This window comes from Pseudophryne corroboree, chromosome 9 (genome assembly GCF_028390025.1).
Source record: "Pseudophryne corroboree isolate aPseCor3 chromosome 9, aPseCor3.hap2, whole genome shotgun sequence".
In the NCBI taxonomy this organism is placed as follows: Eukaryota; Metazoa; Chordata; class Amphibia; order Anura; family Myobatrachidae; genus Pseudophryne; species Pseudophryne corroboree.
The window spans coordinates 128,230,951-128,253,614 of NC_086452.1; the positions used below are offsets into that span (position 1 = coordinate 128,230,951).

Below are 22,664 nucleotides of genomic sequence, written 5' to 3' on the forward strand. Positions count from 1 at the left end.
GCTCTCGTACTCAGCTAGGAGGCTGGGGATCCCCAGGGATTTCCGAGTGAAATAGAAGAAACAGTTGACCTGTTCTCTCGGCTTCTTCTGTGGATTTTCTGGAAGATGAACTGCCGCTATTACTCTGGAGGGGTTAGGTGCCTTAATTTTGATTCCGGCTGTCTTGAATAATGACTCCTCTATTCTGTCACCCGCGGGTCACAGCGAGGCCAGCGCCTCCTCCTCAGGTAGCCGCGCCTTCCTTGATCCGCCTCCGGGTAGCCGCCGCCTCAGCTAGACTCAGCCGCCGCTGGTGATGCCTCTTCGGGTGGTCACGCCTCTCTCTGTCAGTCACCAGTTAGCCGCTGCCCCCGGCTCGACTCCGCCAATGCGAGCGCCGCTGCCTCGGCTAGCGGTGTCTCCCTCTCTCGATCTCCGGCAGACGGGACCTCCTGCAGCAGCTCGATCCTTCAGTGAGCCGTTCAAGAGGTAAGCCACCTCCTCTCCCTCTGCCGCTGCAATGTTCACAGCACAGCTCTCTCTGTGCAGAGCAGAGGGGAGAGGGAAGCGGACTCCTCAGCAGCTCACACAGCCCCCTTCTGCGCTAGATCTCCCCCTTTTATAATGACTGTTTAGTCCTCGTGAGCCCCATCTCTTTTCCCGCTCACCGCACGAGACACCCCGTTCAGCTACAGTCTCGTGCTGTTTACAGGGGGTATAGCCCTATATTGTTCCCGCTCACAGCGCGAGATACCCCTGTTCAAATACAGTCTTGTGCATGTCAGAGGAGTATAGTCCAGGGTCAATGCAACAATATTCATTAAAATCACCTCAGTTACCTCAGCTACCTATAAGATTATTATGAAGTATGATATCAGTTCAATAAATAAATCATTAACTATACATATATTTATACCATATTTACAATATCCCTATTTAGTTAATAGTGTATATACCGCAGGGTCACATTTTACTCCGTTCTTTTCTGTTCCAGTTTTTGTTTGGTCACTGGCACTGCAAGTCCTGAGTAACGGGCCCTACACACTGGCTGATTACACTAAAATATATTTCAGTGTGTATTTACCAATGATGAACGATGTGCGAGCCCGCGCTTGTTTATAGTTGGTGCCGTGTCGTTTATGCGTGCAAGCCAATATGGACAATATCGTCCATATTAGCATGCAGGGCTATGGGGCTGGGTGACGGGGGAGTGAAGAAACGTCACTCCCCCGTCAGCCCCCCTTGCCGCCGGGGCATCTGTCGGCCATATTGGCGATCAGGCACCTCGGCTCAAAATCGTCCAGTGTGTAAGGCCCTTAAGTGTTGTTGTGAAGATGTTGTAAAAACGGATGGTACAGTATATTATAAGAGTGAAATATAAATGCTGCAATATGGTCTGATTTGGCCTGGTCACCTACTGTACTGTATGTCAAGCTTACTGGTAGGGAATGCGGTTAGTTTACTGACAGTCGGGATCCTGCCCCCCGCAACAATGCCGTTGCCAGAAATTTGATTTGGTCATGATACAGGCGTCCAAACCCCGACAGTTGGCTTCCCGACCTATGTAAGTATAGTGCCACCGATAGTTTTAGGGTTAGTTTAGCCTCCCCTGCCCCCAGGGAGGTTAGGGTTAGGCTGCAGGGAGGGGGGTTAAGCACCCACGGAGAGGGTTAGGGTAGCGCTGCGGGGGAGGAAGAGTTAAGTTTAGCCAGTGGGGAGGGGGGTTAGGTTTAGGCAATGCTGCAGGGATGTTAGGGTTGGGCACTATAGGGGCAGGTTAGGGTTAGGCTGCGTGGGGAGGTTAGGCTGCATGGAGGAGCGTTAGGCACCCACGGAGAGGGTTAGGGTTAGGCTGCAGGGAGGGGTATTAGGCACCCACGGAGAGGGTTAGGGTTAGGCTGCGGGGGAGATTAGGCAATGCTGCACAGATGTTAGGGTTAGGCACTATAGGGGGAGGTTAAGGTTAGGCTATGGGATTGGAAATGGAGGATTAGGGGGTTGGGGAGAGGGGATAATACCCCCTAGCTGTATGTTGGTGTAAATCAAGTTCTGTTATTAGCCAGTGCCTCCCCAATCATTGACCTCACCGCACATCACTGGCTGCTATAGCAGTTATCATCCTAAGAGAAGGGAAATATGTTATAACATATAAAGGCCAGGTATCATTAAATAAAGCTACCTAACGCGCTCTGTAGCACACCTCAGAACAAGCCAAAGTGAGGGGAATAGGATAGTGTTAATGGCTAAGGATTACAGGAAACAAGTCTAAGATTAAATGTCATTCAAACCAAGCGGTTTGACAGTTTGTAAAGTGTAGATCCAGCGTGCTTCTGTTTGTAGTAGGGTTTTACCCCGATCTCCACCTCTCTTGGATTCTGGGACCCCGTCAATGATTTTGTATCGGATGGATGCCAGGTTGTGATGAAAGTCTCTGAAGTGGTGGGCGACCGGTTGGTCGGAGCCCTTCCCTTCTAATGCTGCTCTAATGCTAGAGCGGTGGAGGGCGATCCTCTCTTTAAATTAACACATAGTTTTTCCAATGTAAAGGAGTCCGCAGGGACACTTGATATAATAGACTACAAAGCGACTAGAACAGGTATATGAAGATTTGATGGAAAATTTCTTCCCTGATCTTGGATGATGAAAATATTGGCCTGTTTCAAGGCAACTACATGTGGTGCAACCCAAACATCTGTAGTTGCCAGGCTTCCATGTGAGGAAATGAGTAGAAGTCGTTTTGCTGAAACTGGAAATATCATTGTGTACAAGGAAGTCCTTGATATTTTTGCCCCTGCAAAATGCTGGAAGAATGGTGGTGTTTGTGAATGTAGGTAAAGTTTTATCATTCGCTACGATCGGCCAGATCCATTTGGCTGAGCCCACTGTCTGAGCACTATTGGTTGAAAAGTCCTGTGGCCACACTATCCGGTCTCTAGACTCCCGCTGTTTGGTCTTAAATAATAAGTATTTCCGGTTTTTGGTGATCACCCTCTCTTTGTCTATTTTAAGATATTTTAATTTGTAACCACTAACTACAAACTTGCGTATCATCATATCAATCTGCTTACTAGCATCCCCACTGTTACTACATATGCGATAGATCCTTAAAAATTGGGAATAAGGTAACCCCCATTTTAAGGCAGGGGGATGGTGGCTATTGGAGTGTAGGGTAGTGTTCCTATCGGTTTCTTTTACATATAGAGTGGTGTGCAAGACATGATTGTTATCCTGGATGACCATAACATCCAGGTAGTCGATTCTCTCAAAACTGCAGGAGTATGTGAATTGAATGGAGGTATCCAGTGTATTCACATGTCTCATCGCATTGTGAAAATCCTCTTCCGTGCCAGACCACAAGATGAAAATATCGTCGATATAACGATAGTATGCCCTAATGTTGCAGGACATCATAGGGTTAGTAAGGAACAAGTCCTTTTCTACCTCACACATGAACAAATTGGCCAGGCTTGGAGCTACACAAGAACCCATAGCACATCCGGACTGTTGTTGGTAAATTTTGCCATCAAAAATGAAGTAATTCCACTTCAACGTAAGCTCGAGCAGTTGTATGAAAAAATCGACATCAGGCCCTGAATAATTTGTATTGCCTGTAATACAGCGTCTAATAGCTTCTATACCCCGATGGTGCGGTATATTGGTGTATAGGCTAACGACATCTACCGTACACATAAGGTGTTTATCTGGCAGTGGAGCCAAAGCCAGAATTTTATTCAAAAAGGCCGTGGTGTCCTTAAGACAAGAAGCCTGCTCACTCACAATGGGCTACAAAAACATGTCTATGTATTGTGAAATGGTGTAATATAAGGATTCACAGGCCGCAATGATGGGCCGACCAGGGGGGCATATAGGGTTCTTGTGTAGCTTGGGAATAGTGTACAGCACTGGAACAACCGGCCACTCTTGGGATAATACCTGTTGGATCTCACATTGTTGACTGTTGCTTCACTCAGCACTGTATCTATTTCTTCTTTGTATTTGACAGTAGGGTCAGCTGGCAGTAATTGATACATACGAGTATCTGCTAATTGGGTATAAATTTCAGATTTGTAAGTCTTGAGGTCTTGTACCACAATGCCACTGCCCTTGTCCGCGGGGCAAATGACAATGTCTGTATATGAACCAAGTGCTTTAAGGGCTGCATGTTCAGCAGTAGATAAATTCGGTTTATTACCAGTGTGCATTGGAACAGGTTCATCGCAAAGATTATGCATAAAATTGATGAAACATTTGATATTCGTATTATTCGATACTGGGTCAAAGGTTGAGGATTTGTGTAAGGGGGGGCTCCCATTGTTGGCTGCTCGGAAGCCGCAAAGAATTCTTTCAGACGTAATCGATATCCAAATTTATATAAGTCAATCTTGTTCCGAAAGGCATCAGGGTTGTTTGTTGGGATGTGTGAAAGACCTCTATTGAGCACTGAAACTTCTTCTTGTGTTAGTATGCGAGACAGATTAAACACTAGATTTTCTTGCTCGCTGTCTTTTTGGATTTTGCGTGCCCACTGTCCACCGCGCCTGGTGTGCTTCCTTTTTTGGAGTTCCTTTGGCCCCTTGTTGTCACCCTGGGGGTTTTGAGGAGTTTTTTGACCGCTGGTCTCCTGCACATTCCGGCTCACTGGAAGAGACAGCGCTGAAATTTTCAGTGTCTGCGTTAGGTCTTCTAAAGTGTCTGAACCTTGGTTTCTTACCGGTATTGGTATTACGGTTATAGGCCCAACTATACACAAGATTTTCTTGATAATCCCTATCAACCGTATTGCGTTTAGCTTTCTTGAACTGAATGAGGTCTGTGCAGTATTTTGCCAGATCAGCCGTTAGTTTGCTCAAAAGTTCTTGTGAGGTGTCGATGTTTATTAAACCGCTTTAGGTTTGTTCAGATGCTGTGATTTTTTCTTGGGCGATAGTAAGTTCCTGACAGGATTCCTCAATCACTAAAAGGATTAGGTCATACGAGCACTTATTGAGCACAGCTGCCCAACGTCTACAGAATTCAGGGTTATATCGACCAATAGTCGGGGTGGTACGAATGCGAAACCCTCGAGGGATTTTCTTGTCACGGTAATAGTCCGATAGTGTAACACCATGAAAATAAAAGTCAATTTCCTGTTTCTTTAGTTTGTCCAGCTGTATGAAAACTTGTTCTGCTGTATCTGCACCACAGGTGTCTTGAATTTTATCTGTGAACAGAATGGCTTCAGAATCAGTTAAGCTTAATGCTTCTCCAACCGGTAGAATCACGATGCTAAAGCCAGGTACTGCATCCACACCTGACATGTTGTGTCAGCTTCACCAGTGAATTAAAACCAAAATGGTCCCACCATAAAAGAACTAGAGTTAAGTTCCAATAACACACACTTGGAGGCAATCTGCTGTGTGGTAAATAGTGATGAGCGGGTTCGGTTTCTCGAAAACGGAACCCCCCCGAACTTCAGCCTTTTTACACAGGTCCGAGCCATACTCGGATTCTCCTGTATGGCTTGGGTAACCCGAGCGCGCCCGAACTTCATCATCCCGCTGTCAGATTCTCACGAGATTCGGAGCCGCCATTATCACTTGTGCATTGCAAATGTTACGGAGAGGACGTGGCTGGCGTCCTCTCCGTTATTGTTGAATTTGATTGTGCATTATTGCTTAATTCATTGTGGGGAGGACTGGGGAGCAGCTATATAATATAGGAGGAGTACAGTGCAGAGTTTTGCTGATCAGTGACCACCAGTTATCCGTTCTCTGCCTGAAAAAATTGCTCCATATCTGTGCTCAGTGTGCTGCATATATATCTGTGCTCACACTGCTTAATTGTGGGGACTGGGGAGCAGCTGTATTATATAGCAGGAGTACAGTGCAGAGTTTTTCTGACAGTGACCGCCAGTATACGTTGTCTGCCTGAAAAACACTCCATATCTGTGCTCAGTGTGCTGCTTTATTGTGGGGACTGGGGACCACCAGTATCATTAATATTATATAGGAGGAGTACAGTGCAGAGTTTTGCTGACAGTGACCACCATTATACTGTGTCTGCCTGAAAAACACTCCATATCTGTGCTCAGTGTGCTGCTTTATTGTGGGGATTGGGGAGTCGGGACCACCAGTATAATATTATATAGAAGGAGTACAGTGCAGAGTTTTGCTGACACAGTGACCACCAGTATACTATATATAGCAGTACGGTACGGAAGGCCACTGCTGTACCTACTTCTGTGTCGTCATTAAGTATACTATCCATCTACATTCTATACCTGTGGTGCATATTAGTTTTACAGTTTGCTGACACAGTGACCACCAGTATACTATATATAGCAGTACGGTATGGAAGGCCACTGCTGTACCTACCTCTGTGTCGTCATTAAGTATACTATCCATCTACATTCTATACCTGTGGTGCATTTTAGTTTTGCAGTTTGCTGACACAGTGACCACCAGTATACTATATATAGCAGTACGGTACGGAAGGCCACTGCTGTACCTACCTCTGTGTCGTCATTAAGTATACTATCCATCTACATTCTATACCTGTGGTGCATTTTAGTTGTGCGCAGTATATATAGTAGTAGGCCTCAGTGGCGGAACAAGCAAGCTGTGGGCCCAGGTGCGACAAAATGCTTTGGGCCCCCCCCCCACCCCATCCCATCCAAGTCCACCCCATGGGCAGTGCGCGCCGTAGGCGCACGAAAAAATACATAGTGGCGTGGCTTTGTGGGGAAGGAGTGTGTCCACAAAATAATACCAATTCATAAAACGGTGCACAGTAGTCTCCATTCTTCAAATTACGCCGCACAGTAGCACCACTACACCAGGTAGAGACCCTTTTACACCTTACAGCGAACAGATTCCCCTTTTTACACATAACGGCAGACAGCGTGCACTTTTTACACATAACGGCAGACAGCGTGCCCTCGTTACACATAGCGGCAGACAGCATACACTTTTTACACATAATGGCAGACAGCGTGCCCTCGTTACACATAGCGGCAGACAGCGTGCCCTCGTTACACATAGCGGTAGACAGCGTGCACATTTTACACATTACGGCAGACAGTGTCCCCATTTTACACATTACGGCAGACAGCATCCCCATTTTACACATTACGGCAGACAGCATACACTTTTTACACATAACGGCAAACAGCATCCCCATTTTACACATTACGGCAGACAGCATACACTTTTTACACATAACGGCAGACAGCGTGCCCTTTTTACACATTACGGCAGGCAGATTCTACCTTTTTACACATAGCGGCAGGCAGATTCCCCATTTTTATACATAGCGGCAGGCAGATTCCCCATTATTACACATTGCTGCAGGCTGATTCCCCATTTTTACATTGCGGCAGGCAGATTCCCCATTTTTACATTGCAGCAGGCAGATTCCCCCTTTTTACACATTGCGGCAGGCAGATTCCTCATTTTTATACATAGCGGCAGGCAGTCCCCCCTTTTTACACATTGCGGCAGGCAGTCCCAACAAATAAAAAAAGAAAGAGAAAGAAAGAAAGAAAGAAAGAAAGAAAGAAAGAAAGAAAGAAAGAAAGAAAGAAAGAAAGAAAGAAAGAAAGAAAGAAAGAAAGATTATACTTACCCTCTCAGTTGGCTCAGGCTCCTTGTGCAGCTTCCCGGGCAGTAGAGAAGAAGGAGGAGGGAGGTGGAGGAGGGAGCCGCAGCAGCGCTGTGTTATTGGTGGAGGCGCTGCTGCTGCTGCCCCTCTGCTTCCCTATAGGCTGTTCTCAGAGACAGCCTATAGTGAAGCAGAGGAGCAGCAGCAGCAGCGCCTCCACCAGTAACAAAGCGCTGCTGCGGCTCCTTCACCTCCGTCCTCCACCTTACCCCCGTGCCACTGCAGTGCGCGCCGCTCATCTACTCTCTCTCCGGGCGGCTGTGCGCTGCGGGCAGCAGTTGCCCAGAGCGCACAGCGGCATGTAATGAGTCAGTTTGACTCATTACATGCTTGGGCCCCTGAACAGAGGCGGGCCCCAGTGCAGTGCACTGCTTGCACTGCCGGTAGTTCCGCCTCTGGTAGGCCTATTGATACTGGCATATAATTCCACACATTAAAATATGGAGAACAAAAATGTCGAGGTTAAAATAGGGAAAGATCAAGATCCACTTCCACCTTATGCTGAAGCTGCTGCCACTAGTCATGGCCGAGATCATGAAATGCCATCAACGTCGTTTGCCAAGGCCGATGCCCAATGTCATAGTAGAGAGCATGTAAAATCCAAAAAACAAAAGTTCAGTAAAATGACCCAAAAATCAAAATTAAAGCGTCTGAGGAGAAGCGTAAACTTGCCAATATGCCATTTACGACACGGAGTGGCAAGGAACGGCTGATGCCCGGGCCTATGTTCATGGCTAGTGGTTCAGCTTCACATGAGCATGGAAGCACTCATCCTCTCGCTAGAAAAATGAAGAGACTTAAGCTGGCAAAAGCACAGCAAAGAACTGTGCGTTCTTCTACATCACAAATACCCAAAGAGAGTCCAATTGTGTCGGTTGCGATGCCTGACCTTCCCAACACTGGACAGGAAGAGCTTGCGCGTTCCACCATTTGCACGCCCCCTGCAAGTGCTGGAAGGAGCACCCGCAGTCCAGTTCCTGATAGTCAAATTGAAGATGTCACTGTTGAAGTACACCAGGATGAGGATATGGGTGTTGCTGGAGCTGGGGAGGAAATTGACAAGGAGGATTCTGATGGTGAGGTGGTTTGTTTAAGTCAGGCACCCAGGGAGACACCTGTTGTCTGTGGGACGAATATGGCCATTGACATGCCTGGTCAAAATACAAAAAAAATCAGCTCTTCGGTGTGGAATTATTTCAACACAAATGCGGACAACAGGTGTCAAGCCATGTGTTGCCTTTGTCAAGCTGTAATAAGTACGGGTAAGGACGTTAACCACCTCGGAACATCCTCCCTTATACGTCACCTGCAGCGCATTCATCATAAGTCAGTGACAAGTTCAAAAACTTTGGGTGACAGCGGAAGCAGTCCTCTGACCACTAAATCCCTTCCTCTTGTAACCAAGCTCCTGCAAACCACACCACCAACTCCCTCAGTGTCAATTTCCTCCTTACCCAGGAAAGCCAATCGTCCTGCAGGCCATGTCACTGGAAAGTCTGACGAGTCCTCTCCTGACTGGGATTCCTCCGATGCATCCTTGAGTGTAACGCCTACTGCTGCTGGCACTGCTGTTGTTCCTGCTGGGAGTCGATCGTCATCCCAGAGGGCAAGTTGGAAGACCACTTGTACTACTTCCAGTAAGCAATTGACTGTCCAACAGTCCTTTGCGAGGAAGATGAAATATCACAGCAGTCATCCTGCTGCAACGCAGATAACTCAGGCCTTGGCAGCCTGGGCGGTGAGAAACATGGTTCCGGTATCCACCGTTAATTCAGAGGCAACTAGAGACTTGATTGAGGTATTGTGTCCCCGGTATCAAATACCATCTAGGTTCCACTTCTCTAGGCAGGCGATACCGAAAATGTACACAGACGTCAGAAAAAGAGTCACCAGTGTCCTAAAAAATTTAGTTGTACCCAATGTCCACTTAACCACGGACATGTGGACAAGTGGAGCAGGGCAGACTCAGGACTATATGACTGTGACAGCCCACTGGGTAGATGTATTGCCTCCCACAGCAAGAACAGCAGCGGCGGCACCAGTAGCAGCATCTCATAAACGCCAACTCGTTCCTAGGCAGGCTACGCTTTGTATCACCGCTTTTCATAAGAGGCACACAGCTGACAACCTCTTACGAAAACTGAGGAAGATCATCGCAGAATGGCTTACCCCAATTGGACTCTCCTGGGGATTTGTGACATCGGACAACGCCACCAATTAAGTTTTGCACATACATTAAATTTGGTGGTGCAGAATTATTTAAAAAACGACAGGGGCGTGCAAGAGATGGTGTCGGTGGCCCGAAGAATTGCGGGACACTTTCGGCATTCATGCTCCGCGTGCCGAAGACTGGATCACCACCAAACATTCCGGAACCTGCCCTGCCATCATCTGAAGCAAGAGGTGGTAACGAGGTGGAATTCAACCCTCTATATGCTTCAGAGAATGGAGGTGCAGCAAAAGGCCATTCAAGCCTATACATCTGCCTACTATATAGGCAAAGGAGGGGGAATGCACCTGACTCAAGTGCAGTGGAGAATGATTTCAACGTTGTGCAAGGTTCTGCAACCCTTTGAACTTGCCACACGTGAAGTCAGTTCAGACACTATCAGCCTGAGTCAGGTCATTCCTCTCATCAGGCTTTTGCAGAAGAAGCTGGAGACATTGAAGGAGGAGCTAAAACAGAGAGATTCCGCTAGGCATGTGGGACTTGTGGATGGAGCCCTTCATGTGCTTAACCAGGATTCACGGGTGGTCAATCTGTTGAAATCAGAGCACTATATTTTGGCCACCGTGCTCGATCCTAGATTTAAAACCTACGTTGTATCTCTCTTTCTGGTAGACACAAGTCTGCAGAGGTTCAAAAACCTGCTGGTGAGAAAATTGTCAAGTCAAGCGGAACGTGACCCGTCAACATCTCCTCCTTCACATTCTCCCGCAACTGGGGGTGCGAGGAAAAGGCTAAGGATTCCGAGCCCACCCGCTGGCGGTGATGCAAGGCAGTCTGGAGCGAGTGCTGACATCTGGTCCGGACTGAAGGACCTGCCAACGATTACTGACATGTCGTCTACTGTCACTGCATATGATTCTATCACCATTGAAAGAATGGTGGAGGATTATATGAGTGACCGCATCCAAGTAGGCACGTCAGACAGTCCGTACGTATACTGGCAGGAAAAAGAGGCAATTTGGAGGGCCTTGCACAAACTGGCTTTATTCTACCTAAGTTGCCCTCCCTCCAGTGTGTACTCTGAAAGAGTGTTTAGTGCAGCAATCGGCGTACGAGGTTACTTCCATAAAATGTGGAGAAGATGATGTTCATCAAAATGAATTATAATCAATTCCTGCGTGGAGATATTCACCAGCAATTGCCTCCTGAAAGTACACAGGGACCTGAGATGGTGGATTCCAGTGGGGAAGAATTAATAATCTGTGAGCAGGGGGATATACACAGTGAAAGGGGTGTGGAATCGGAGGATGATGATGAGGAGGACATCTTGCCTCTGTAGAGCCAGTTTGTGCAAGGAGAGATTGATTGCTTCTTTTTTGGTGGGGGCCCAAACCAACCAGTCATTTCAGTGACAGACCCTGTCGCTGAAATGATGGGTTTGTTAAAGTGTGCATGTCCTGTTTATACAACATAAGGGTGGGTGGGAGGGCCCAAGGACAATTCCATCTTGCACCTCTTTTTTCTTTCATTTTTCTTTGCATCATGTGCTGTTTGGGGACTATTTTTTGAAGTGCCATCCTGTCTGACACTGCAGTGCCACTCCTAGATGGGCCAGGTGTTTGTGTCGGCCACTTGGGTCGCTTAGCTTAGTCACACAGCGACCTTGGTGCACCTCTTTTTTTCTTTGCATCATGTGCCGTTTGGGGACTATTTTTTTGAAGTGCCATCCTGTCTGACACTGCAGTGCCACTCCTAGATGGGCCAGGTGTTTGTGTCGGCCACTTGTGTCGCTTAGCTTAGTCACACAGCGACCTTGGTGCGCCTCTTTTTTTCTTTGCATCATGTGCTGTTTGGGCACAATTTTTTTGAAGTGCCATCCTGTCTGACACTGCAGTGCCACTCCTAGATGAGCCAGATGTTTGTGTCGGCCACTTGTGTCGATTAGCTTAGTCACAGAGAGACCTTGGTGCAAATTTTAGGACTAAAAATAATATTGTGAGGTGTGAGGTGTTTAGAATAGACTGGAAATGAGTGGAAATTATGGTTATGGAGGTTAATAATACTATGGGATCAAAATGACCCCCAAATTCTATGATTTAATCTGTTTATTAGGGTTTTTTGAAAAAAACACCCGAATCCAAAACACACCCGAATCCAATAAAAAAAAATCAGTGAGGTTTTGCCAAAACGTGTCCGAATCCAAAACACGGCCGCGGAACCAAATCCAAAACCAAAACACAAAACACAGAAAAATGTACGGCACACATCACTAGTGGTAAATAGATAGGCAAAGTGTGTGTTATTGTGGCACCTAACTCTAGTTCGGTGCTACGACACCGAAACAGCTGTAGGAGCTGCCACTCGTTCTGAGATACTGATACGCTGAACTGCTAAGTACCAATTCTTTGTATTTGCCTATGGCTATGCTTACACATTGCCCCTTATATGGAGTTTTTCTGGATTAAAATGTACTAACTCAGTTTGCTGCTAAGTTTTGGTGTGCTGGTCTATGTGGGAACTCCGCATTTGCCTATACATGATTGTTTCACCGGGCACCCATCTGATATTAGGAAAGTGTGTGCTATTCACTTTGGACTTGTGTATATATATATATATATATATATATATATATATATATATACATACACACATGTCAGGGTTCACCGATATGTGATATAACCCAGCTTGTATAGGTAGGTTGCCACTAGGATTTTCAAAATGATTCTGTCCGATAGGTGCACTGCAGCCAATAACATATGGCTGTGTCAGCCCCCATACGTCTCCTCCCTGCTTTGATGTCCCCCAGCTGTAAAGCACCCCAAGCTAGGCTGCTTTGTCACTCCCCTTTCTGTTCCTCACTCCCTACCAAGAGGTTGATCTTCTTGGGTGCTCCGCTTGTTTCACTGTGTCTGTGCAGAAATCAACATCACCCAGCTCACTTCAGTATAAAATAGCTTGAAATACCAGGGGAATGGCTTGAAGTGTGTGGAGTGTGGTAACCTCAGGGGCACATACTTGGGCAATCTTTTATACTCATATCATCTGCCACCCCTTCCTCCACCACACACACACAAGCATTGCTGTCAGTTGAGCTGTAACATAGTAACATAGTAACTAAGGTTGAAAAAATACAATTGTCCATCGAGTTCAACCTGTTACACACATCAACCTACAGTATGTGTGTGACACATGATGGTATTCCAGCTGATGCCTTTCAGAACTGTTGTGGCATGTAATTTCTCAACAGCTGTGTGTGTGGGAGGGGGTTCTAACTTGCATTGACATAGCAAATCGCAGTATTACTTTTTTTTTTTCAATCTGGCATAATGTGTATCAGGGCACTGCAATGTGGTATAATGTGTGTCAGGAGAACTGCGATGTGGCATTATGTATATATGGTGACACTACAAAATGGCATAATGTTTATAGGGGGCACTGTAATGTGGCATAATGTGTGTTAGGAGGACTGCAATGTGGCATAATGTATATCTGGGTGCACTTCAATCTGGCATAATGTGTATTGGGGCACTGCAATGTGGCATAATATGTGTCAGGAGCACTGCAATGTGACATAATGTATACGTGGGGCACTACAATATGTCCTAATGTTTATTGGGGGCACTGTAATGTGGCATAATGTGTATCGGGGCACTGCAATGTGGAATTATATGTATCAGGTGAATGTGGCCTAATGTGTATTGGGTGACATAATGTGTACTAGGGCACAGCAATTTGGCATAATGTGGACACTGTAATGTGGCCTAATGTGCATTGGGTCACTACACTGTGACATAATATGTTCTAAGGGCACAGCAATTTGGCATACTATGTATCGGGGCACTGCCATGTGGCATATGTGTATCAGGGCACTGCAGTGTTGCATAATGTGTATTGGGAGCACTACAAAGTGGCACAATATATATTGGGGGGACTACAATATGGCATAATGTGTATCGGGGGAACTGCAATGTGGCATAATATGCGTTGGGGGTCAATACTAATAAAACTGATGGTGATCATGTTTGCATCTTCAGTGTGCCACAAGTTGAAGACCTCTTGTGTAAGAAAAGGGGAAAGGTAGCTTGGGTGGTAGAAGGATGGCTGTATTTGCATAGATTTGGTGGTTTCATTTATGTCTTTGGATATAAATCAAAATTGAATCATGAATGTCTGAACTCACAGCTAGGGCAATCCAGTCATCACCCCTAACTGTCCTCTACCCTGCAATCTGGATGCATGCAGTCTCTGTATATGATTTACTTCTCTCCTTATGTCCTAAACTACACTGCAAACATTTTTATGGTCAAAAGCTTCTGAATGTTTGTATATAATTATGTGCACTGATTAAATAAAGCCTTTGCATTGGCTCTACAGAAACATATTTCTCTCAAACTATTTTACATTATGATGGAACCCTGAAACCGTTAGGTAGGACCTCAATTTTATTAAGTTATGGACATACTCAGGAGTCACATACTGTACTGTAATTATCGTGTCAGCATGTTCACTGGATGGATGGATAGATATATAGATAGCTATATTGAGGTGATTGACGGTAGGCAGTATCTATGTCCTCCATCGGGCTAGTAGTTACATCCAACGGTACTGACCACACCCCCTGTGTAGACTACACACCCACTTCAGTAGTCACACCCCCACAGTGCTGGTCACACCCCTTATGGTAGCACACAATAGGCCCTTCATACATTTCCTTTCCATGCCCGTGTGTACCTTTATCTGGCTCTGCCCAGACCCATACTGCACATGCACAGTAGTGGAAGTCCATGAGAAAGTGAACCATTGTTTTTTCAGAATCATTATCAAGGTTCAGTTTTTAATTATTTTGTTAGTAAATACCTCAAATTTAATATTCCATGAAAGAAAAATAATTTTGCAAAACCATTTATTGTCTTAAATCATGGTAGAAAGAAATGCATATGTTAGTATCTGCCTACTGAAGATGTTTTGATTCCAAAGTTGCTACCATTACATATGCATCAGCTGTTTATGTTCTGCAAGTTCTTAATAAGTCCTGATGCTATTTAAAGTGTTTACTTCAAGATTCATCTAAAAATTTATTTGAAAAGGTAAGTTTATGTATAGTATTTAACTTGCAAAAACAGAGTCTTTTAATTGTCCTGCCCGTGACGAAAAACATACAAAAGTTTTTGTAGTGGGATAATGGCTCGTAGGTTAGGTGCAGAGGCAGATTTAGACCTTATGGGGCCCTAAGCAAGTGCCCCCCTCCCACAAACAATCCATATTGACTACAGCCTGCCATGGTCTGGAAGTATTTCAGCCATCCCAACACAATCAGAAATGCCCTGCTAATAAGGGATGGGGGACCTACTACAATCATTGGGAGGGGTGCTGATATATAATGCAGTCACATTAATGGGTGCAATAATAAGTATTACAAGATATAATGCCTATTATTACACCCATTATTGTGACTGCTTATTATTACACCCATTAGTGTGACTGTACTATACATCAGTGCCTCCACCTCCCCACCCCACTGACTTTAGCAGCCTAGCAGGTCCCCAATAGACACACAGAATGTGATGACAGATAAGAACCACTTAGCCTATCTAGTCTGCCCACGTACACGTGTATACGCACACACTAGAGTTAATTTTTGTGAGAAGCCAATTAACCTACCAGTATATTTTTGCATTGTGGAAGGAAACCGGAGTACCTGGAGGAAACCCACGCAAGCACAGGGAGAATATACAAACTCCATACAGTTATTATTATTATTAGATTTTATTTATAAGGCACCACATGTGTTTCGCAGCGCCGTACAAAGGACAGTACAGGGGACAAAACATTGCATTACAGTAAATAAATAACAGAAATAGAGTACAGGTAACAGAGCACCACACATTCTCAAGACATAGTACAGCTAAGATGTAAGTATTGAGGGAGTGATCATCGTACTACTAGAGGCTGGTGGTCATAGATGGAGATGAGCCTAAACTAGCAAGATAAAGATGGTCGTTGAGTAGGGGAGAGCTGTGAGTGAAATGTGCTGAGACGAGTGCTTAGATAACAAGAGGAAAGAGGGCCCTGCTCTGAAGAGCTAACAATCTATTGGGGAGGGGCGACAGACAGATGACAAGAGGTGCAGGCAAGTGGGAGGTAGCCTGATGGCAGTATGCAAGCAAAGCGGAGATGTTCACGGCATGAGGCAGGGGGGGTGGAGGCGCGGCTTCAGCTCTGGATTATGCATCAGAAGGGTACGCTTTGATGACTAGGTGGGTTTTTAGTGCCCGTTTAAAGCTTTGCAAGGTTGGGGAGAGTCTAATGGAGCGGGGGAGTGCGTTCCACTGAAGGGGTGCAGCACGGGCAAAATCCTGAACTCGTGCATGGGAAGCAGTAACCATGGCGGTGGAGAGGCGACGGTCATTAGTCGACCGTAGGGGGCGGGAGGGAGTATGAAGGGAAAGGAGGTTGGAGATGTAGGGAGCAGTGGAGACAGAGATGGCCTTGTATGTGAGGGTGAGGAGTTTGAAGAGGATTCTGTAGGGGAATGGGAGCCAGTGTAGATTTTGTTGAAGGGGAGTGGCAGATGTGGTGCGGCGTGAGAGGAAGATAAGCCTAGCTGCGGAGTTCAGGACAGATTGGAGGGGAGCAAGATGGGAGCAAGCGAGGCCAGTGAGGAGGACATTGCAGTAGTCAAGTCGTAAGATGACCAGTGAGTGGATGAGTTTAGTTGCACTCTGGGAGAGATATGACCTGATACGAGCAATGTTGCGTAGCTGGAAACGATAGGATTGTGCCAGAGCTTGGATGTGGGGTGCAAAGGAGTGGGAGGAGTCGAGAGTGACACCCAGGCAGCGGAGTTGGGGAACGGGGGAGATGGAGGTGTTGTCAACAATGATGGAGATATTGGTCGGGGGTGTTGCTCTGGATGGGGGGAAGATGATGAGTTCCGTTTTTTCCATGTTGAGCTTTAGAGAGCGTTCAGACATCCAGGAGGAGATTGCAGAGAGGCAGCTCGAAACCTGAGAGCGGATAGAGGGGGACAGATCAAGAGATGAGAGGTAGAGTTGTGTGTCATCAGCATAGAGGTGGTATTGAAGGCCAAATGAGTTAATGAGCGCACCCAGGGAAGAGGTATACAGGGAGAACAGAAGGGGTCCAAGGACAGAACCCTGAGGGACACCAACAGGAAGGATGGAAGGGTGTGAGGTGGTGCTTGAGGCAGACACAGAGAAGGAGCGGTTAATGAGGTAAGAAGAAAACCAGTCAAGGACGGTGCTAGAGAGGCCAGCGTTTTGGAGTGTGCCGAGGAGGAGAGGATGATCTACGGTATCAAAGGCAGCAGAGAGGTCCAGAAGGATGAGCAGAGAGAAGTGGCCCCTGGATTTGGCCGAAAGCAGGTCATTGGTGACTTTCACCAGGGCAGTCTCAGTTGAGTGGAGTGGGCGAAAGCCAGATTGTAGTGGATCAAGGATGGAGTTGTCAGAGAGGTAGCTTGTGAGACGGCTATAGACTAGTCGTTCAAGTAATTTCGAGGCGAAAGGGAGAAATGAGATGGGGCGGTAGTTAGTGGGTGATGAGGGGTCGAGGTTGGGTTTTTTGAGAATAGGTGAGACCAGAGCATGTTTGAATGGTGAGGGGAAGATGCCGGTGGAGAGGGACAGGTTAAAGAGGTGAGCAAGGTGGGAGCAGTTCAGGGGGCAGGTGGTGGTGGGGGAGGATAAGATGAGGGAGTGGACTTCCTTGTCTGAAGTCGGATGGAAGGAGGACAGGGTGGGATAGATGGAGGGGAGGGATAGAGGGGGTAGCAGAGGGGTGACGGCGGGAGATGTCGATTCGGATATCCTCAATTTTGGAGATGAAGAAGGAGGCAAAGTCAGTGGCAGTGAGGGAGGATGGGAGGGAAGGAGGAGGGGTGTGAAGGAGAGTGTTGAAAGTTTCAAAGAGACGGCGTGGACAGGAGGACTGAGAAGAGATGAGTGCTTGGAAAAAGGATTGCTTGGCGAGGGAAAGAGCAGAGCTGTAGGAGGAGAGAATAAGAGTTAGGGCCATGGTTGGAATCAAACCCATGACCTTAGTGTTGTGAGGCAGTAATGCTAGTCAGTGTGACTTTGTTACTTATAGAGATGAGCGGGATCGGATCCCTGAGATCCGAACCTTACTGAACCTCCCTACACAAGTCCGGATCCGAGTCAGGCTCTGGTTTTCCCACCTGACTCGGAAACTAGAACGAGGCAAAATGTCATCATCCCGCTGTTGGATTCTCGCGGGATTCGGATTCCATATAAGGAACTGTGCGTTGCAGCCATTTTCACTCCGGTCTCGGAGAGTGTAGTGAGAGGACGTGTCTCCATCCTCAGTGTCTGTGTGGGCAGGAAAGTGGGGTGTCGATTCTAGTGCTGTGTTGTGCTGCTCAGTCCAGTGTAGTCAGTGTCTTATGCTGCATCAGTCCAGCCAGTCACAGTGGTGGTGTCCTCTGCTGCTATATGTCCACAGTGCTACTGGCTGCTATATAAATCCCTTGCAGTTTTACTGTGCTGTCTTGCATCAGACCAGGGGTAGTGTTTCTCTTGTGCAGCATCAGTCCAGTGACCAGTCACAACAGTGGTGGTGTCCTCTGCTGCCATATACCCAGAGTTACTGGCGTATAATACCAGTGATATTGCCGTATAATTCCCGTGATATTGCCATATAATTTGCGTGATACTGGCATATAATTACAGTAATATTGCCGTGTCATTTTAAGGATACTGGCGTATAACTCCTGTGATATTGCCGTATAATTCTCAGAATAATGACATATAATTCCTGTGATATTGCCGTCAAATTCCTGTGATATTGCCATATAATTCCCGTGATACTGGCGTATCATTTCTGTGATATTACTGTATAATTCTCAGAATACTGGCATATAATTCCTGTGACATTACTGTATAATTTCTGTGATATTGCCGTATAATTCCAGTGATATTGCCATATAATTCCCATGATACTTGTGTATAATTCCTGTGATATTGCTGTATATTTCTCGGAATACTAGCGTACAATTCCAGTGATATTGCCGTAAAATTCCTGTGATATTGCCATATAATTCCTGTGATACTGGCATATAATTCCTGTGATATCTCTGTATAATTATTATGCACACCAGTGCCTGCAGGAATGTACTGGTGTCTGAACTGTTATGCACACCAGTGCCTGCAGGAATGTACTGGTGTTTGAACTGTTATGCACACCAGTGCCTGCAGGAATGTACTGGTGTCTGAACGGATAGGTATGCAAAACAAATGAACTCACAGACAGACTGGGGAATATGACATTACGTACACAGAAGGTGATAGGGTAACAAAATAAACACAAAGGGAACAGAGAAGCCCAGAGGCTGAGAAACTGGGTGTCTCCCTAGTATTAGTAATGCTCAGATGGAAAAAGCAAGATGTTGTGTTTTAATACGTAGAGAACCCGAAATGCTGTTGTTAAGGGCAAGAGCAAAACCCTAAAGGGTTACCAACGGGTGTGGCAGTAAACTCCTTGGTCAGAGATGGAATGATAGACACAAGGAGAGTCTCCACAATCCTAATCCTCACTTGCAGTGCACAGGTTCAGCTTACTGCCACTAAACTGACACCTGAACACCTTGCACAGTGAGACAGGATTTAGGCAGGCAAGTCTGAGAATACAGCAGCAAATTTGCTAAGTTCAGAGAGTAGTAAAAGAACCCCAGCAAGTTAAACGACTGACTCCAGTCTTACTGCTAGGTCTGGATTGGCAGAGTGTAGTACCAAATCCCCAGGCCTATTTGCAGTAAGCAACAACAAATACAAAGCTACACAGTACTGGCTAACTTTCAGGAACTGACTAACCAACAAAGATTCAGCAGCATCTGCTTAACCTGAGAAGAGGGTTTATAAAGCAGGTGCTGTCCACGCCCCACACAGACCTCACAGACTGTGAGCACAAAAACCAGCACCGGATCCCCTGCCATGCACAGAGCCTATAACCACTGCACAGCAAAAGACCCGAACCGGAGTATCAGCTGCGCTCAGGTTACTCAGCTAGCACTTGTCTCCCGGTTGCCTTGACGACGTGGCAGCACAGGGCAGGAGACCCTAACAGTACCCCCCCTCTGACGAGGGGTCAAAGAACCCCTACCACCGGGTTTATCGGGGAACTGCGAGAAGAAAGAGCGTATCAGTCTGGGGGCATGAAGATCACAACTGCGCACCCACGACCGCTCCTCCGGGCCATACCCCTTTCAGTGCACTAAAAATGACAGCCGACCCCGAACCATCTTGGAGTCAAGAATCCTTTCAACAACAAACTCCCTCTGGTCACGTATCAGAAGAGAGGAAGGTCTTCCACTGGAAGAAGGATGTCACGAACCGGTCTCTCACCTTTGCGGGTTCTGGGGTTCATCCGTTGCCAGTGCGGTTGCTCGCGGTGCTGTGCGCCCGTGTGGGGACACGGCGTGATCAATGGCACAGGTAATGCAGAGTCTGGGAACTGTGAGTGCGGGGACCAAATGGCCTAAGGCACTGCGGTGTGTCTGCTGTATAGGAGGTGGCCATGTTGGAGACCAAATAGCTAATACAGAGCACTTGTGAAAACACCTGTGGGCAGGTGTAAGCCAATCCTGTGCTTGTGCTGCCTTTAAGTAGGCTGGGATTATGTTACTCTGGGCCAGTGCTTTGTTGTATCAACGCTGTGCTCTAGCTCTGAGCTCTCTCCGTGCATTCCTGTGTGATTCCCGTGGTCCAGATATCGCCTCCGCTCCCAGAGGTCCGTCTGCAGCCTTCACTGCTGAAAGATCCACCGGCTCTCCGCTGTGCTGTCAGTTAATTGCACTCCTATTGGAAACAGTTGAATTCCCAGAGTCTTGCATGAGGTTACCTGGTCTGTCTGCCTATCCTACAAAGTCTGGAGGATCTCATTTCCCTCAGCTGTTCGTTTGTTCAACTCTGCATTTAACCCATTCATCACCTTGTCTTCTACTACAGTTTCACAGTGATCTCCGGAACCCGCAAGTAACCCAATTCAGTACTTTTTGTTATGTTGCCATTACAAGGATAATTCTTCAGTCTCTCAGTTAACTCTCAAAACTCCATTGCAAATCCTTACAGTTATCTCTTCATGTCTGCATTATCCAGTTAATCACATTCTGCAGTTCAGCATCAAAGCTTGTTTATATTTGCTATGTTGTCATAACAAGGATAATTCTTCACAGTCTCTCAGTTAACTCTCAAAACTCCATTGCAAATCCTTACAGTTATCTCTTCATGTCTGCATTATCCAGTTAATCACATTCTGCAGTTCAGCATCAAAGCTTGTTTATATTTGCTATGTTGTCATAACAAGGATAATTCTTCACAGTCTCTCAGTTAACTTTCAAAACTCCATTGCAAATCCTTACAGTTATCTCTTCATGTCTGCATTATCCAGTTAATCACATTCTGCAGTTCAGCATCAAAGCTTGTTTATATTTGGACAATCCAACATTTATTCATCAGCTTGTTTTGCATATGTTTCCATGAACATTTCTTTTATTTATTTTTGAGTTTTCTCCTGCATATTATTCCTGCAATACTTCAGTATAATATGATGATTAACAACTTGTCAGTTAACTCTTTACTGAATTGTTATTTTGAATAAATATATGAAGCGGAACTTTCTTCGTCCTCCCTGCTTTCTTCATAGCCCAGCACCTACACCTGTGGTTGGTCCCGGGTTAACGGATTCACAAAAACACCCGGACCTGACAAAGGATTACTAATAGCCCGTTTTAAAAGGGAACAATAAAATGTTTTATCAAAACCCAAAGAACGGGGCAGATCTAACTGATATGCCACCAGATTGATAACCCTGGTGATCTTATAACGGACGATGAACCGGGGGCCTAACTTATGAGATGGCTGTCTCAACTTCAAATTCTTGGTAGACAACCAGACGAAGTCTTCCACACCATTAGAGGTCTCTGATCATTAACAATGGCTGCCCACTTGCCACCTAAACACAAACAGTGCTGGCGATGGCAGACCACCAGTAGCGGCGGGCAAGTATGTGAACGAGCAGGCGGGACCATCTGGGCCCTAGGCGCTCGCTTGTGTTGCCTGGTGGCAGGGCTTAAAGTGGTCCTAGAGAGGTGGGGGAATGCATGTGCCGTAAAATAAGGGTGGCCTCACTAAGAAAGGGCGTGGTCACACAATAGTGCCCCCAACTAAAAATCAGCTCCATCGTATCTAATTACATCACTGTTACTTTAAAATTAATGAAAGAACAAATCCAGCAGAAAACTACACCTGCAACCTGGGAGACATGTAACCCAATGCACAGCCAAGGTGGGAGATAGGGGATCCCAGCTGGATACATAGCTATAGGAGGGATACATACAGAGCAGTATCATTATATAAACAGCAAGGAGGTTTAAGCTCTGGTACTCACACAAAGACCGCAAACAGCAGCGCATGAACTCCAAGCTCCTGTAGCAGCACCCTCATCCTCCACCGGCATCATAGGGATGGGGCCAGACGAGGCACTGCACTGGGTGTATGAGAGAGGAGGGAGCACACCTTTGTCTGTGCTTGGAGTGGGACGGAGGAGGAGCAGGGATCTTAGGTTGGTCCCGGCTGTAGTGAGGTTGGAAGTTGTCAGCAGCCACCAGCCATGCCTGCGGACCGGCTGCTGATCAAAAGAAGAGGCTGCTGATTGTGCGCCAATCATGGCTGGCAGACCGCCATCCAATGAGAATCTGCCACTAGGCAGCTTCTCATTGGATTGTGGTGCGCGAGCCGTGATTGGACCACGGGCTCACCCAGTTTAAAAAAAATAAAATAAGCCTTGCTTTCGTTTAATTGGCAGCCGGTCCGCCCATGAGCCAGGATTGGCTGGCTGCTGC

The 22,664-nt window shown here is 46.5% G+C and overlaps 1 long non-coding RNA gene across 1 annotated transcript in view; it reads left to right on the forward strand.

Annotated features, from left to right (window-relative positions):
- The window catches only part of LOC134956786 (uncharacterized), a 160,035-nt gene that overhangs the window by 13,466 nt on the left and 123,905 nt on the right, over positions 1 to 22,664 (forward strand). The window lies entirely within an intron of this gene.